The 14,030-nt window shown below is 38.0% G+C and overlaps 1 protein-coding gene across 1 annotated transcript in view; it reads right to left on the bottom strand.

The window, feature by feature from the left end:
* The window catches only part of GRB14 (growth factor receptor bound protein 14), a 104,059-nt gene that overhangs the window by 28,803 nt on the left and 61,226 nt on the right, over window positions 1–14,030 (bottom strand). The window lies entirely within an intron of this gene.

Here is a 14,030-nt window from a genome sequence, read left to right as displayed (position 1 = left end):
GAGTGAATTCTAAATTAAGGTTTCTATTTTTGTTTCTAATCTGAAAGATATTCAGGAAAAGCACGGTATACTTTTTACTCTCATTTACATCCCTGAAATTCTATTTTGCTTCATAAGCTTTCCTACATATAGTTTCCCATATAGTTTCAAAAAGTTCAATACTTAAATTTCTTCACATCATCTCTTCCACAGCAAAAAACGTAACTGTGTTTTTAGCAGAGCTGTAAATAAAAAAATGCCATTGTATTCTGTATTTTTTGTAAGGCTCTTCATGTAAGTAGAATCCTTGTGCTCTGTTCTTACTGTGTACAAAATGTGCACAGTCTTTAGAAATGCAGATAATCAAAAAAAGAGCCACTAGGGAAACAAAGTAATAACATTAGCTAATGCCACACAGTAATGTTTATTTAACAAATCTGTGTTGCATGCCTGACATTTCCCCTGGCATCAATTTATTTTGTTTTGCTTTTCTCTGATAGCAGCACAAATGCATTTAAAATGTAAACTTATTTTACACCTACCAAAGTGTATACACAATATAATAAAAACATATACATCTTTTTTAATATCTTATGGGAATACATACTGGAGATGTGCAGAAAGCCCAGCCGCCCAAGTAAACTATCTAGATTATGGAAAATGTTCATTTTTAGCTTTTCCAATAGCTACTAAAACTGCAATTGTCAGTGCACTGTACATCACTGCATTATGTTATTTATAAAGTGCCACAATGTGACAAAATGATGCTATCCATCAGGATCCAATCTTAACTGAAAGTGGCAGGGGAAGTGGAGTGGATGGGAAGATATCTTCGCAGACCATTCAAACTGGCAGTTTGGTATAGTTACAAATGGCAATTTTCAGAAGTTTAATTTACTGGTCATTTGTAAAAGTGTACACAAATGATTCTATGAACCAAATTAGAAACAAAAAAAGTTTCTACTTTCAAACTTCTCTGTAATCAAGGTATCTCTTGCTCCACTTTCCTTCCAGCCGAAGTTCATACTGTTTCATTCATGCCACTCCTGCTTTCTTCATTAGAGTCCTAGATTTATCAGCCCTTCTTTTCAGGATCAGTACCTTTCTTGACTTAGAAAGCCAGACCAGCTAGTTGTCTCCAATAAATCCTCTTTAATTTCCCTTTTCCTTGTTGTGCAACAGTGTCTTTTCTTTGCTCTCTTGCTGGACTTTTTCAGAACACTGAAATCCCCAATTCTATGTCTTCTAAAATATTCAAGACAACACCAAGGATAACACTGGACAACACACCAAGCAGGATGACATCATCTCTCTTGTGTATACCAACATGCTACTTCTGCAGTAATTAATTTTTTTTTTAAAATAGAGAAAATAAGAAGTGTCATTAAATTCAAAGTAATGGGAAAGAATAACCCTGAGGCATGCATATTCAGTGATTGGTCAGAATGTAGATGCTACCACTATGAAAACATCAGTTCAATGCTCAGAGGGCAGAAAAAAATTAGCAAAGTATTAAAAACTGAAGAAGAAAAAAAAAAAGAGAAAAAAATCCACCAAAACAAAAAATCAAAACATTATGCAGCTTTGTAAATCAAAATACACACAGACATTTCACTTGAAATGCAGTTCTGATAACCTCATTAAAGAGCCAAGAGAAATATAGAAAACATTCAAAAGGGAGACAGTTCAACTCTTCAACTAGTCTCTTTCCCAGCAAAGGAGAGTTTCACCCATGTTTATAAAGTAACAATTGCTGAGGTAAAGGTGATGATGCATCACCTGCTGACTACTTGTTGCCTATAAACACCTGGCAAACATATCAAGCAGCATGTTTAAAAAGCCACAAAGAACTTCATCCACACAATGAGAAGTGCTACTCTTTGAGACAAGGTGGGTGTCAATAAATGGAACCAAACAGCTACCAATAGTTCATGGTCCAGTAGTAACTAATTAAGGACAAGATGCAGCCCACTGTAAGAAGGTCTCTACTGACAGGCTGGTTGCAAAAGGAGGCACGAAAAGGAAGGTTCTTCCTTACAGTTCTTATATCCTATTCCTGCTAACAGCATTTAAAATTGACCACTAGTAGGAAGAGAACATTGAGTCCATTTGACTTAAGTTAATTTGGAGACATTACCAAAAATCACAATGAGCATTTCCCTATCCTATCCAGACTTTTGGGATGAGGGGAGGAGAAACCCTTACTCTCAAAGTAGATGTTCCTAGAGGCAAAGGGTACTTCTCTTTTCAAATAGTTTAATCTCATTTCTTCAGTGCTCCATTGTGTTTTCTCCATCTCTCACACTGAACCAATCAGCTTCCATTTCCACCTCTGACAATCATTAGCAGTTTTCCAGGTGCAGAAGCTTGGGGCAGAAGGTTTCACAGGAGAGGGGATACATCAAAATTATTCCTTGATCCAAAGGAAATAATAGCCTTCAACTAATTTGCATGGGCCCCTACCTCTAGTTATAAGAAAGTACTGAGGAATTGAAAAATGAAAGTAAGCTGACTGAAAAAGGAAGTTTAACAAGGAACTGTACGCATCTAGGTAGTTTTGACTAGACTATGAAATTAATACTACAAGGTTTATGTTTTGTTAAACTATCCTTAAGAAAATGGGCCTAGATATAGAAGTTATTTTATAACATAGAAGTCTTACTGCTATTATTGCCTCAGCAGAATCTGGAAGGATATGCTAAGATATGCTGCCATATGGTCATATTTGCTCAGTTGCCCAGCTCCATCTACTTTTTTCTCCAATACAAGAGCAGCTTGTTTTGCACAAAAAAACTCCCAAAATCTCCAAACCATTAAGTGAAAAGGTATTAGTCTAGGCATCACTTAAAAATCTGTTAGCCCATATAAAAATATCACTGTTCACTTAATTGACTGATAACTCCTGCACAAAAGAAGAATGTGAACTCTTACTCAAAGACATAACATGTTTTGCATTAAAAAAAAAAAGTCTGTACACAATAATAGTCACATCTGGATGCCATTAAATGTACTAATATTTCATCAATATATTTGGTACACTGCTATGCTCTGTTAATATGTACACAGTGCATAGGTTACACATCAGAATATTTCCTGCTAGGTACCAGTAGTCTAATTCTTGAACAAGTTCGTGGAATTATTTTTGAGTCCGCCATCTTAAAAACAGTTTAATGCTAATGTTTGGTAAAAAGCAAATAACTGAAAGCACACTTTCTTCTCTGACCTCAGAGTACCACACCAGCATGATTCTGTCCCACCTATCACCAGAATCAACAGTGAGTGAATTGGCAGATATCTCAATTTTGAAGTGGAAGATGCCTGCAGTGTCAGGCACCTAGTTCTTTGGCACTCTTTTCCACTGTTTCATGTACTCTTGCTCTCTACTACCTCTGCAGAAAACTAATCTTGCTCAGTCAACAGAGGAAAACTGAAAATCTCACGCAAGTAAAAAATTTTGGTCACTATATTTAGTCCACATTCATCAGCATGACACAATGAGCCTTTATTCTTCTTCCTTCTAAAGCTGTTTTTTCTAGCACAAACACCAGACAATGCAGAGGTGTTTATGTCAGACTAATGTGTTACTGGCTGTAGGCTACATTGCTTTATTTCTCATCTTCAGTGACAGTGCTGTTTTTGGAAGCCCATGGTGTAGTCATTCTATGATTTTTGAAGTGCTAGCTGTAGACAATGTGCAAAAGCCAAATGAGCTTTTTGAAGCCTCACTTGTGCTTGGGTTTCTACTACACAGAACATCTCCTATGCATAAAATCATAGAATATGCTGAATTGGAAGGGTCCATCAGGATCATTGAGTCCAACTCCTGACCCTGCACAGGAGACCCCAAGAATCACACCATCCACCTGAAAGCATTGTCCTAATGCTTCTTGAACTCTGTCAGGCTTCGTGCTGTGACCACTTTCCTGGGGAGCCTGTTCCAGTGCTCAACCACCCTCCATGAGAAAAACTTTTTCCTGATATCCAACCTAAACCTTCCCCAGCTCAGCTTCAGGCCATTTCCTGGAGTCCTATTACTGGTCACTGGAGTGAAGAGATCAGTTCCTGCCCCTCCTCTTCCCCTCATGTGGAAGCTGAAGACCACTCAGACTCTTATTCTCCAGGCTGAACAAACAAAGTGTCCTCAGCCACTCCTCATACAGCTTCCCCTCCAGACCCTTCACCATCCTTGTGGCCCTCCTCTGGATGCATCAAGGTTTGGGTTTGTTTTTTTTATTGTTGAACACCTTAAAAAAAAATTAATTCTTTATGTACACTAATACTGGGGGTTGTTTCCGTGCCCTGTTTATATCAAAGATACCAGAATGTGTTACAAATCATAAAATTGAGGCAGAAGTCTAATTCAATACACAGGAAAGCAGTAATACCCAGAGACTGACTGAGAATTGCTGCTGACACACTTGATTTAGATAATCAATTTACTCTTATTTCTCTTCCCACTACCCACAAATAACATATAGTATAATGAGAGATGAAAATCTGTTAGAGACTAATCAGAGAGAAAAAAGGACTTTGCACAAACAGAGTCTCCTTTACCAGATGGTTTCCACTAAAATTCACTACTAAAAAGCCTGTTTGAGGAAACTTACATTCACTTAGACTGGAAGAGGCAAGAAACAGCACTACGTCAGCAGTTAATTGCATTGTAAAGATTCTGTGTCAGTACTGTCCAGGAACTCTGTAGCTTTTACAACTATCTTTACTCTGTGCAGATTTATTTTCTGCAGTGCAAAACACCTGCCAACCTTTCTGTAGCAAAATTGTACTTTTTAGCTGTTCAAAGTCTTAAGTGGAGTCCTACCAACATATGAACATGCATGTATTAATGTGAATCCTTGAGGATTCAAGTCATAGTTCTACCTCAGTCTTTCATTTATCAAAGTAAACATACTATGTACCTATCAAAAGTTTCAAAACACTATACTGACAGAGATCAGTCAACATATCAAAATCTCTCATAAATACTATTTATATAGGCAAGGTACTGATTTATCTCAAGTGTCATCAAATTATTTTTCGCATCAGTTCTTTGTCTTTCCTGTTCCTTCTTACATCGCTACCCCAGCAAAGTCAGAGGAATATATTTTCTATGAAAAGTATTTTAACTTGAGTAGTAGAGAAAACAACTAAGTGCAGGCCATTTGTCAGATCTAAGGTAACATACATTTAAGCATGAACTGCACTCCCTTCCCAAGTAAACAAATTATCGTCATGTAAAACCTGGAAGCCATTTGCTAAATACAAGTAATTAGATTGTACACACACATTTTGGATACAGACAGTAACCATAAAAATACCTACCTACTCAAAAAAAACCCCCAAAAAAACCAAACAAAACAAACAAAGACCATCCCCCTTCCAAAAAAAAAAAAAATGGCACTCTATGTTTCTTAATGTCTAAGATCCACTTCAACCCATAGTTTTATCCCAAATACCATTTTGGCTCCACCCATGCAGAACAGACCAAGTGAATCCTTCTTCCTCCTTTCCAGTGAGAAAACAAACCTGAGGTCAGGACTGATTATTTCTTTTGCCTCAGAGTCTGCATCCACGGGCAGAATACTCAAGTCTCTCTCCATACCAATTACACTTATCCAAGCTTCATTAATATGAACTCTGTACTTCACTGAAACCAACTTCAACATGTGTGTACCTTGAATGTTCTCTGACAGAAGGGTACTGAAAGAAGAGCCTGTCTGACGTAATCTTGTGCTGTCTGTGAAGACTTTGTTATGTCTACATAGAGTACAAACAGAACAAGAAAACCACCAAATCTAGTGGTAGAGCCAAGAGACTTAAACTTGCATCACGACTCTCGGGAACTCCCGAAGTTCCTTGCAAGGATAATGTACAGAGGTGCAATTTATGGACAGGTGACTTTGTTTAAAATGAAAAAGAATGGAATTATTGATCTTATTTGAAACTTTGAGCATTTATGTGTGCATTTTTAAAAATAATCATTGTCATTATGAAGTTTGTGACATCATGAAAGACTCTATACAGTACTTTTTAAACTGCCCCAGTTATATATGAAAAGAAACTATAAAAATCAGAATGAATGAACAATTCTTAAATTAGTACAAGGGCAGAGTAACAGCTTTTTTCAAAAATGGCTTTTATGCTGAACATGTTTGCAGTTTTCAAATTTATGGGTGTAGCTGTCAACATGTATATTCACTTTTAGAATATTGTCCTGGCTTTATGAGGACTCCTGGAATGATTTCCTTTAATAAAAAGTTAACATGCTTACATATGTGGTTTCCACCTTTCTGCCTTTTTTTTTTTTGTAAATATCTACACTGCTTTTCAGTAGAGATATCACAGCAAAGTTTACTTTCAAACTTCACAGCACATTCAACTACTTCAACACTTCAAAGTCAGCTTCCAATGAAACTTTCAAGTAACAATTGCCAAAGCTAAGTCTTAAAGTGTAGATTCATATCTTCAGCATAAGAAACCTAAATCAGAAGAGTCACAAGACACTACATTTGAATTACAACTACATGCCATCAGCAAATGATGCCATATTACTAAATAGAAATAAGACTTCTAACCAGTCTCTCCACCATTGCTCAAGCCTCATAATTGCAGCCCATACAATGTGTATATCTCATTTCTTTGTCTTACCATCTTTCCACCTGCCTCCAGTTTATGCTGTTTCTGTTTATGTTGTTTCTGTTCAGCAGAGCATAAAAAGTTTAGATTCAGGTAACAAACACACCTCCTTCGGAAAAAAACCTCCCCTACAACATTAGGCTGCTGAGTATTATCCAGTAAAAACACCAGTAATTCACTAGCTCAGAATTGCTCCGTGACACTCCAAAGGTGATTAACAGAGTTGATGAGAATTTTCAAATTCGTGCACATCACTGCAAAAATGCCTCACAATTATGGGTCAGACAGACTCCTCCCCTGCCCCAAGCAGCTGAAGTGGTTGTTCTTTTCTAATGCATTGTTTCATCTTGTCATTTACTTTTCCACTTTCTAGGGCTTTTCAGGGTTCAAACTGCCACAGATCACTTGGCTAAACTGCCATAGTTCTCCAGCTTTTACTTGGAGCTCGTTTCCTCCAGATTCTTCATCATCACTGTTCTCTTCTTCAGGAGATCTATTTTTTTTTTCTTCTCTCGAGCTGCCCACAACCAGTCTCATATAATATAAAGGCAAACCACTACAAAGATGGTCAGTTACCTTAAACTTGACTTTTTTGGTCTATATAATCTAATATAGCAGAATTCCTCCAACACCACATTTATTTGTGATAAGCCTGTATAACATCAAATACATCTTTCTCCTACTGTTACAACTTTGAAAGCATCCTGAACAATACATGTGCATGAATCCAATAAGTATCATGCTTTCAGCACCAGATTCAGCAACTGTAGTTACAGAACCAATGTTGCTTCTAGATTACATTAAAAACTTGTTCAAAGAACTACAAACCTCTGTTCTATAGAATAATTTCTAGTAAAATAAATAACTGACAAAAATACTTGAGATTAATTTCTGCAAGTAATAAAGATATAATCTAGAAAGAATTATATACAGAGGGAAAAAAAAGCTGAAAGCCTAGAAGAATATCAATAGTTAACAGTCTTGCAACTCCTTGGATAAACAAGATGGTAAAAGCATATTCATTCTTCCCTGTGTTTCTAAATCCATGCTGAGTTATATGGCCTTATTTCAAGTCGAAGTAGGAGCAGAAGTGGAACACACATTCCTGCAGACAAATAAGCATTCCACTTCATTACAGAACAACCTAGAATTCATTTGCTGCAAACTTCCATTATCTTGAGCAACGGGGTAATACAATTCAGCTGTACTTCTTTGCCATGGGGAGGCCCTTATGAGCACCACCTGTACTGCTGGTACTCTGAATTAGCATGTCAGCTTTACTGCTAGCAAAGAAACAGAAACAGATCATTCCCCAATCTACAGTGGTGAGGAATAAGGAAACTTTTCTTCAAAAGTATCATACATCTTACACTTTCACAAGGCCAAGGCCACTTCAAATATAGATTCCTACTGCAAACCTTTCTTTAAGGAAGGCTTGGTGCTGGCACAGGAGAGGTTTGGTTGGCATTTTTGTGTGGTTTTTTTGTTATTCGCACAATACAGGATAATAAGTATAAATAGCAGTATCAATGTACAAGAGAAAAACAAACATTCTTAATTCTTAGTTCAACTTCATATACTGCTCTTCATTTACCTCAAAAATAGAGATGGATATTGTTCAGTCACAGTGAACCCAGTGACCACAGTCCATCATTAAATATAATATCAGCTACAATTTCCACTTCAGCACCAATTGAAGTATCACCTTATTACACTTTGTGAATTTCCACAAGCCCTCCAAGTTATTTTTGACATCTTTGACTCTGATCCTGCCAACACTTGCACACATTATCTTAAGCATACTGAAATCCATACCATTATGTACAGCACACAAAAAAGTACATGCATAATTTCAGAAATGAGGACTTGATTAATTGTCCAGTACAGAAGCAAACCCCTTCAGACGTGATGTGTACAGGTTGGGGGGGATCACTCCAACACCATAAGTATTGTTGTTCCAAGTGTTAGCATCTTTTAAAATTTTTTCCATACCCTTCCACCCTCCTACACATATCACCTCCTTTACATTCTCCTTAAATGCCTAAAAATAACTAGCTATGCATATGGTCTGAGCACCACAGCCCTATACCATGTAACTGGGGAGAAAGTATTTTAGTTTGCATAGTTGACCTCACATCCATCATCAGAAGATATTTTTCCATGAGTTATTTTCCAGAACTTAAACATTTAGCATAGGCTGTAGATTTGGCAATTGCAGAGTTCTGCACAATTCAGAAAAAAAAGGAAAGCTTTTTGTTTGTTAAAAACCCCACAAACTACAAATAAACAAAACAAACAGTCCAACTTGTGAAAGCTTCATGTGTTTTTTCTCCCTCCTGCACAGTAAAGGCATCTGAAATTATATATTTCAATTTCCCTCACTTGAAGGATTTTTCTTCATTTTAGAAAGTTTTCACTGACATTAAAAACCAGTCTAAACTTATGATCCCATTTAGCAGCATGTCATACTACACTGTATTCAGGAATGCAAGACTAAGGACTTCTTTGTTCAGCTTCAGTCACAATGAGAAAAGCAGCAAACACCTCAGTCAATGTGCTCTCAGCTTTTTCCTACCAACAATCTTACCCTAGTCAATGCTCTTTCCTCTGCTCCTTCCCTTTCCCTAAGTAGATATCTGGTATTGTAGAAGGGGAAGCTGAAGTATCTTTATAAAAAGTGGTGTTTTGACTTAGAGCAAGAAAAAAGCAAGGAAAGTTGTACATCTCAGTCAACATATGTCCAAGAGTACTAGATAAATACTTCCAGAGACTTCTCTTTCTGCCAAGGAAGTTCCTAGGTCAGAGTCTCAATTTCTCACCATCAAAGAGGCACACCTTCTATTTTACCTAAAGAACAACCATTTTTATTTAGATTTACCCTCCACATGACCTCCTAGCCATGTAAGATCAGTGGTGATTGCAATACAAACACCATGGTTGGGTCTCACTCTTGTAAGAGCTGTGCTGTAGTTCTGTTACCAACTACAGCCAAGGCTAGAAACACATACTGCACTTCATGGAACTGAAGCCTAAATACTGCTACTATAGAGCTTAGCGTTTTATTAAAAATAAACACACTCTAATTTATAGAAAGGTTTTAAAAAAGGGCAACACAATATGTGCATGACAACCTCCACTCATTGTTTCCCTCTTCCCACCTCAAAGCCCCAGTCCCAAAAAAGATAAATTTTACTCACTATTCATGGCAACCTCAAGGCACAACACACCTCCTCACAGTACACTCCTACAAGTCAAACAGAAACCACCCTCATTTATTAAGTGAAACTCATTAACTCTGGCAGTTTCCAGCTGGTGGGGCTCATCAGCCTCACCTGAGGGGCAACTCCTTCCTTTCCAGGAGGCAAAGGGCACCACAGCATCTACTGGGCTGCTGATGTCCTTCTTGTCCAGGGCCCCAGGAGAAGCTGGGCTAAGTCCTCACCTTTCTTCCAGCCTCATCCACAGCAACCAACTCCCATGGGGTGCCTGGGGCCACCGGCGATGGTCTTTGGTTGCACTGCACCAGGCAGACCTGGAAGGAGAGGGGGAGAACGGTGAGCTCTGGCTCTCCCCACTGCAGTGCCTGAGGAATGCTGCTTGCCCCACCCCGCAGGGCACGGTACAGAGGGATTACAGCCACAGCTCACCCCTGCACCTCCCTCATGCATCTGGCCTGCTTCAGCTCCCAGAGCGTAGCCAGGTCTCGTCACCTCTCGAGTCTTCTCACAGAGGTGATACAAACCATCTAACACACCACAGCACACACCAGCACATGCCAAGAGCTGTGCCACGCCAGCACTGTTGGATGGCGCCAGCCACCTGCACTGCCCACGGCCACAGCTGATGCCACCACCTTGGCTCTCCACGCTGCCATGAGGGCTCTCTTCTCTCAGGAACATGGAAAGCAAGAAGCCAGGCCCCAGGACCAACTTTCCACTCCACCTACTCCCTTAAGGGGCAATAAAGTAATTTGTTTTCTTTCCCCCATGGGAAGGACAGGCCCATCTCCTGAGCCAGTCCTGCAGGTTCAACAGCCCCAGGCTGTTCCTAATCAATCCAGGCTCTGGAGGGTCTCAGCTCCCCCCCTGCGACAGTGAAGACCCTGCTCACCACCCAACACACCATCTAAAAAAAACCAGTGTGGGGGACAATCCCTCTTTCACAAACTTCACCTGGAACTGGCCACACTGCCCCACAGTTCCATGTGGCATTAATGCACCTGTACCTTCCTTGCCATGGAAGCCCTGGGGCTCCTCACATGCCTAACATCCATCATGAGCTCAAATGTTGTATAGACTGCATCTTGATATGGTTTTAACTGTAAAGTTTAGAGGAACCATCTGTATTATCAGCGTTAATCACATCAAGTTCTATTTTGAAAATACAACTCACTAGTTGATAAGAGTTTTCCCAAATTGCTTAGAAGATTAATAAAATAATCAACTTAGCAGAGGGGAAGAAAAACCACAAACTATTCCTGTAAGGAAATCACTTTATTGCCTATACATGTGAATGAGCTGTTTTAATGCTCAGGTTCACTGCCTCTTCTGCATTTAATCTCTTCCCTTTTATGTCCTGCTCTGATTTTTTTTAAAAGACTTTCAGGCTTTTATAAAATTAATTATACAAATCATTAGTATTAAAAAGGTAATATAATGGTTTCAAGAACAAGCTTCACAGACTATCTGCATATTTAATCATCTCTGCTAATAAATTTTTAATCACTCATTGAGTTCAGGTTCTTGTCTTGAAGCTTAACTTGATAACAAACCTAGCAACTAGTAGAACTAATTGGTACAGAGTAAGTGAATAATTTATAAGAGGAAAAAGCACTGGGTGTTCTGGAGGTGTGCAGAGACCACAAGTCACAGATATTTCTGGGAGGAAGCATGAAAACAGCGGCTGATTACAGGAATTTCGTGATACACTGCTGACATCCAGAGGCCAACAGTCAATACTGTTCACATATGTGAGCCAGGCTGTAAAGCCAGATTCATTAAGTTTTAAATATTCATGCATTTCATTAAAGTTAACATTAATTGCACTACCATACACATTGATTATGCATAGACCATAAGTGTTTAACCTCTGAAAGCTTACAAGTATATTCAAGTAATGGGGTATGTCCCATCTTCGATGATTTCAGGGAAAGCTGAAATTAGAAATGGAATGCATTACAGTGTGAGTATTAGAATAGCAGTTTGAAATATCAGGACAATAATAAAAATAATTATTTTTCTAACTAAACAGAAATGCTGTAAATTGCTTTATATTTTTCTAAACTAAATTAATAAAGGTAACAAAAGTTACATATCAGATTTCTTAGAGACAAGTGCTAGACTGATTTGCAAGTTACATCTAATAAACAGGTTAAAACAGTTAAAACTAATTGGTGACTGTGTGGATTCTGTTTAGATTAAGATGAGTAGCTTTTACCAATGTAACAACAAAAAAAGACCATTTTCTTGAAATAAGCTGATTCTAACTTAAAATGAGGCACCTCAAGACTACTGACACTACATACTCATTCTACCCCCAAGGGAAGCACAAAATGCTATAATTCTTAAACCAGGATGTAACAGACATTTGACACAAATTCAATTATCTTTGAAAGATACCACTTGTAGTTAGTTACATACATAATCCTCTTTTATTTAATGGGTTAAAGCTCTCTTTCAAAACATTTGGTTGGATGACTTGAAGACTTACTACATTTCAAAAAATTCATTAAATGACTTAATAAGATTGTTAAGTAAAAACACTCAGAAGTTTAAAAATGTCATTTAATGCCGTCCATGTAACCTTAATTCCGGCCATGTATGTATATGCATTATGAAAGCAGTGAATTAACTTTTAATCTCCTTTGAGCCAAGAAGATTTTAAGATTTGAAACCAAGGCACAAAGGCCACGCCAACAAATACAATGCCGAGCTTCAGCGCAATCTCTGAACTAGCTCACATCTCGCAGTGCATACCCCTGCAGGGCTAATTACCCCAGATAGCAAGCTGGACTCCAGCAGTTATGCTGCTTCTAGTACCTCTGCATGGCAAGCTCAGTTCTCTCTTCCTGGCAGTGCACTACACAGACACACTCCCAGAACGTAAAATTTGAATTCTGAAGAAAGCATGAAAAGTTTTTCAAATACCGTGCTTCAAACTAGGTGTTCTGGCACTGATTTTCCATCAAGTAAAGGTAAAAACATATCACTTCTGAAAGGATTAAAAAAAAACCTTCTGCACATAATACCAGTTTCTACGGTCTTTTTTGAAAAAATAAAATCTGTCCTTAACACTCTATGAGATAGATATAACATTGTCCATATTTTGTAGAGGAGCAGATGTTGGGAGACAGATAGACTGGCTTGCCCAAAATAGTACTGATTACTCTCTGAGCTGTTAACAACTCCTGATTAGCCAATTTTCTTTGTGAAGGTGAGCACCAAAGTGTAGTATTCCTAATTAGAAGCACCAGTTAACACACTGAAATTCTGTTTAAACAGCATTGCCTACACCCTGAAAGAACTTTGTGGTCAGACATATTCTGGGCGATCTCACAAAAATTCCTTGCTGTTTTTCCTGACAAGAAAATATTCTTTGCTAGCAAGTATCTTTCAAGTCACATATCAACCACTTGTACCATTTAAGACATTTGGAAGTAGTCTGGGATATCACAATATTGGGGCTTTTGAGGGGTGGTATTTGGGTTTTTTTTTTACACATTAAGACTACCTCCTTTGTGCTTCTTTCTTCAGTAACATTTAAACAAGGAGGTAGCCTAGATTTTATTAGTTTTACTTGTTTGTTTTTTTCTGGCATAGTCACAAATAATCACAGAGTTCAGGAAAGGTATGCACATTCATATAAAAGAGATAATGTATTCTCAGCAACATTTCTGTTTAGATTTTAATTAAGAGAACTGTCAAAATGCAGGAAGAAACGCTTTGCAGTGTAAGAAATTTCGACAGTTAAAAACTTTCAAATGTCCATATCCGACACTCATTAAGCAATTACTTGGGTTTGGGGGTTTTTATTTATTTCAGTTTACTTTTGGTGGTTTTTTTTTTTCAATTTCACTTGTGAAACAAAAACTGGAAAAGCAGGCAAAGCTTCGATGGTTGATGTCACTCCACCGTATGACAAATGTGACATAATACTTACACTCCCTTTTCTTTTCTGATAGGTCCAAAGGTGACAGGTACTCACTCACTGAGCAGTTAGATTCTCTACCAAGCATGCATACTTAAATACAAATATAAAGCTTTCACATGTCCAAGGAGAAATGGATTACAGCAGACAATTCATTTGGCCATGATGGTAAAAAAAACCCAGGGATGCAGAGAAAGTTTCTCCTTATTCTACATCAATACCCAAAATAACACTACCTGAGAAGTAATCCCATTATTGAAGTGAATCTGAAG

This window comes from Pseudopipra pipra, chromosome 7, assembly GCF_036250125.1.
Source record: "Pseudopipra pipra isolate bDixPip1 chromosome 7, bDixPip1.hap1, whole genome shotgun sequence".
Lineage (NCBI taxonomy): Eukaryota > Metazoa > Chordata > Aves > Passeriformes > Pipridae > Pseudopipra > Pseudopipra pipra.
Note: the sequence above shows the minus strand (reverse complement) of the source record. Positions and strands in the feature narration are given on the sequence as shown.